General features: G+C 48.1%; 1 pseudogene; it reads right to left on the bottom strand.

Annotated features, from left to right (window-relative positions):
- Positions 1–510: 510 nt before the first annotated feature.
- On the bottom strand, positions 511–5,010 carry LOC146798222 (uncharacterized; annotated as a pseudogene).
- Positions 5,011–5,367: the final 357 nt, after the last annotated feature.

Raw genomic sequence — 5,367 nt, forward strand, 5'->3', positions numbered from 1 at the left:
CATCTTGGGACCAATATACATGATAGCACTTCATTAAAAAGCATTGCAGTTAATAGAAGGTTTTAAGACTTTAGTTACATTATAAATCATTTGTTGATGGTGCCATACTCATTTTAGGAATTGTGGTGATTTTACCATGTGAAAAAGCCTTCTGCTGTGATATCATTAATCATGTTTGAGAGAAACCTATTTTCTCATGCTTTTCCCACAGAGGTTTGGAAGGTGATCTATAAGCTAATCTGAAAGCATATTTTCTGTAAATTCACATTATCTTTCTCAGTCAAGTGAGAATGAAGTCTGACATTCTCAGTAAAACATGTACATCCACAAGGGCAGAGACTGTCAGTGAAAAATTGTCTAGCAAGCGCGACAAAGAATTTTCAATTCTATTAAGGACACGGAGGCGAGGATTATGCTTCTCTATTCTTTACTGACATACACAGCAGCCAATAAACAACTTTAAACTGGCATGAACCCGGAAGGACTACCCCCTTCCTGTATATGTACCAATCACAACACAGTCCACAACATAAGACTGTCCGATACTCTCTGATCTTCCTCTTTCTTTGCCTTTGTCTTTAACTGTTCAACCAAACTGGAAAACTTCACATGATGTGGAGCCTTGTCCGAAGTGATCTCCTCCGTCATGTCAACGAACCGCACTTTATGGATTCCGAACCGCAGATTCAAGTCTGTTTGTTCTGTTCACCTGAAATGGAAACTAATATCGTAATTTCCATTCGAAACAATGACACTGTATTAAACTGTCATCATTACAGGGTGGGTACAACATCTTAGCAGTAACACAATATTGTTGTTCAAATTAAAGCTTGGGTGGGATAATCCTCGCCTCCGTGTCCTTAATAGAATTGAAAATTCTTTGTCGCGCTTGCTAGACAATTTTTCATTCTATGGCAGTCCACGGAGGCTCCGATTATGCTAGTTTAAAGTTGATTCACCACCACCGAAGCTACATCCACAATAGGTTTATGGTAAAACGTTTTGAATGTGGAATCAGCCGACCAGTCCGCCACAGTCATGATATCTTGCAACCGGGAACCCGCCCCAAAAGACTTTGAGGCCATAGCTCCTCTAACAGAATGAGCTCCAAAAATGGAAATATCCACCCCAGCAAGACCCAGTAACCAAGTGACCCACCTGGCCAGGGTTGCAGATGTGACCGGGCGAAAAAGGTCTCTGAAGAGCAATTAATAATTGTCCTGATACATCAAATCTAAATTCCCTAGTACAATCCTCATAAACCTTCAAACACTTGACAACACACAATTTGCTGTGATGAGGAAAAGCAGGGTATGTAATACACAGAGAATGCGTTTTAGTACGTCTTGAAATCGTAAAGGAAACTCCCGAAGGAGTAAATACTCTACCTGCCAAATCCAATGCCCGCACATCCGACACTCGTCTACATGAGATTAGACACAGCAAGACTGTCAATTTTGCAGATAATTGTTTCCTAGACAAGGCTTCATTATTCGGCCAGTTTCTCAAAAAACGCAATACCACCGAAACGTCCCAAAGTACGGTGTACTTAGGTTGAGGAGGATTCACTAAACGAATACCTCGCACCACCTTGCAAACCAAAGGATGTTCCCCCACCGGTCTGCCTTCCACATGCGGGTGGCCCGCCGAAATTGCCGATCTAAAGTTATTCACCGTCCGGTATGCCAAGCCGGATTTGGCTAGTTCCGACAAAAAATTCACAATCAGATGAATGTCGGATCCCACTGGATCACTCTGTCGCTCACCACACCAACCAACCCATCGCTTCCAAGCAGATTCGTATCGTTTGTGTGTGGAGGGTGCCCAAGCCTGAGATAAGAAAAAGAGAGTGTCTTGCGAAACTCCCGGCACCTGCCAGCGACGCCTGAAAGTCTCCAGGCCATGAGAACCAACTGGTCCTGCAACACTAACAGGTGTCGAAGCCCCTGTGGATCCGTGAGAATGTCCGGAAACGAGCGAAGTCGAACCGGAGGCGCACAAGCCAAGGTCAAGGCGATTGGGAACCATGCTTGTGCTTTCCAACAAGGAGTAACCAGAACCAGTTCTGCTTTCTGTCTGCGAATCTGTGCCAACACCCTCGGTATCATGGCAAATGGTGGAAAGGCATATAGAATGCCCGTCGTCCACGAGTGAAGAAAGGCGTCCGAGCCGACCGCTAGAGGGTCCGGCCGCCAACTGTAGAACCGTGGAAGCTGACTGTTGAGTCTGGACGCAAACAGGTCCAACACACAAGGTCCCCACTTGAGGTTCAACGCCTCGAATCTGCTGGGATGCAGCCTCCAATCGCTGCTGTCCCGCAAATGTCGTGAATTCCAATCGGCAATCACGTTGGATGACCCGGGAATATATTCCGCCGTCACCACCAGACGATGGTCCAGGCAATAATGCCAGAAGTCCTTGGCTATCTCCGCCAAGAGGCGAGATCGGGTCCCTCCTAGCCGATTTATGTATCGCATCGCAGACACATTGTCCATGCGGAGGAGAATGCAACAAGAAACCTTCTGAGGGGCCAGAGTACGAATCGCAAATGCTCCCGCAAGAAGTTCCAAGCAGTTTATATGCAATTTCAGCTCCTCCTGAGACCAACGACCCCCCCATCTCCATGGTACTGCAACGCGCTCCCCAGCCCCATCGACTCGCATCTGATTCTATCACTACATCCGAGCTGGAGGAGAAAATGGCCCTGCCGTTCCAGGCATCCATATGGTCTAACCACCAATTGATCTCTGAACGAGCCTCTGCTGAAAGGGATATCTGTTGCGCATACGAGAGACCCTTGCGTAAATGCAAAATTTTCAACCTCTGAAGGGCCCTGTAATGCAATGGTCCCGGAAATATCGCCTGAATGGACGCAGCCAAAAGACCTACAAGGCGAGCTAGCGTCCGTAATGATATTGTCGGAGAGGCAAGCGCTCTCCTCAATTCCTTCCTGATTGCCACTCTCTTCTTCAAAGGAAGCAGTAACTGACACGTGAGAGAGTTGATTTGAAATCCCAAAAAATCCATCGATTGCGCTGGGATCAGAACCGACTTTTCTAGATTCAAAAGGAAACCTAGTTCCTGCAACAGCCGGAGCGTCCAAGACAGATGCCTCATCAAGAGTTCTTTCGACTGTGCCATAATTAGAATGTCGTAGAGATAAATTATCAGACGCACCCCCTGTTCTCTCAACCATTGCACCACCGGTCTCATGAGTTTGGTGAAACACCAAGGGGCGGAAGACAGACCAAAGGGCATCGCGGAAAACTCGAACCACTGGCCGCGCCAGAGAAACTGGAGAAACCTTCTGTGTGGCGGGAATATAGGAACCGCCAGATAGGCGTCCTTCAGATCTAAGCGAACTAGCCAATCCTGTTCTAGAAGGATGTCCCGCAGTAAATGGATGCCCTCCATTTTGAAGTGGCGATACACCACCCATGCTTTGAATTCCCTGAGATTCAACACCAAGCGAAACCCTTTGTCCTTCTTCGGAACCAAGAAAATCGTGCTTACAAAACCCCGAGAATGGGGAATAGACCTCACTATCGCGCCTTTCTGGAGTAACGCTTCCACCTCCCTGTCTATGAAACTCTGTTCTTGTAGGGAAAAATTTAGGGAGCCGGGCATCTGATTCTGATTTGGAGTGGCATAGAACTCTATGTGGAAGCCCTGCACTGTTTGTAAAACCCAGGGATCGACCGTAATCTCTTGCCACCTGTGAAGGAACAACGCAATGCGACCTCCCACCATGCACTCTGTGGTATTCAAAATCGTTACCTGAATAGGAGCTATCTCCGGAATTTTGTTGTCCTCTGTAGACTCCTCTGTGGCCTCGACCTCGTCCACCCCGATTGCGGGAGGGGTAAAACTGCGGCTTCTGACCACCTCTGCTTCTTTGCTCAGCACCTCGGGAGGTCTGGTTATAACCTCGGCCGGACCCTCGACCCCTGGAGCGTCCGGCCCTATCAAAAATACCAGTGTGGAACACCTTCTTGATGTTCGCCTGCGCCTTATCTAGTGCCGAAAACGTGGCCATGTATTTGCCCATTTCTTTGACAAATTTGTCGCCAAACAGCATGCCGTTGGCCAAGGAACCCGGTTCAGTCGTGGCCATCTCCGCCAATTGAGAGTCTATGCGCATTAAGAAGGAGCGCCTCCTTTCCGTTGAAAGCGCCACATTGGCATTGCCCAAAAAACACAGGGCCCGCTGAGCCCACTCCATAATATCCGAAGTGTCCAATGGAACGTTTTGGTTCTTGGCGTTGACCGCCGCATCCAATATTTTTGTAAGGGGGCCCGAAACATCCAGCAGTTTATCCTGGCACCCCTGCCAGGCTCTATCCAAACCCTTTTTCGGGTCCTTCGCGAATTTTCGCATAAACGTAGCCATGTTAGGATCTAACTCTGGCGTGTCCGCCACTTTACCATTCAGCGAAGGTCTCGGGCATTCCGACCTTAAGGTGGCGCGCACCTCTTTCTCAAAACCCTGTCGTAGGTTTACCCCCACATAATGGGCCACCTCTGGACAAGGAACCCACTCCGAGGATCAAGGGTGTATAAGACTCTGAGGGTCAAATAAAAGATTTTGGGAGCCTGGCTGTCATCTGCTTTATAAGCAGTATGTGTCGCCTTCTTCGTTTTCATTTTGGGCCTCACCGACTCCACCTCCGAGTCAGAGGTGTTTGTAGTAGACTGAAAAGATTCATCAGTGGTATAAGAAGCCATGGAACCATGGTCTTTCATGACGTTTTTGGCCATACGCACCAAAACTTTGGCAGAAGACTGCGAAGTGCCCGCGCCACTATGATGAGTTTTCATCTTCCTCTTGCCATACTTGAGGAGAGGTTTAGTAAAAGGCTTTAGGGCTTTTATCAAAGCTTTGTTAACTGAACCCTGGACGTGGGTATCCAAGGCTTCAACCAAATTCTCCTCCAATTGTTCAGGCTCCTCATATTCCTCATATGTATCACACTCTACCCACTGATTTTCCTCTTCGGCGTAGTACGCCATTGCTTCAAGCAGAGAGGTCTGGAGGAGATTCAAGGGGGGGAGCAGCCCAGGGGTCTGTCAGAACCTGTCACTAAAAATTGCACAGAAAAAATGAACCCTAAACTAAAGGTTCTGAACCAAAACACAGATCAAGGTGGAAGGAGAAACCCCATATAAACTCCCCTAGAGCAAAGCTCTATGCCGGTAACACGCTCCGGTCAGCGTTAGAATAATGAGGCCAGAGATGTGTGCAGTCTTTGTACTCTGTGCGCGAAGAGCCGTCAACTCGAAATGGACGAAAAACGGGTCTTCGCGCATTGACACAGCGTCCGGGGCAACGACGCGACTGCTCTCTGAGCACGAGCGTGTCGTGTCTGC

Source organism: Triturus cristatus, chromosome 9 (assembly GCF_964204655.1).
Source record: "Triturus cristatus chromosome 9, aTriCri1.1, whole genome shotgun sequence".
NCBI classification, from domain to species: domain Eukaryota; kingdom Metazoa; phylum Chordata; class Amphibia; order Caudata; family Salamandridae; genus Triturus; species Triturus cristatus.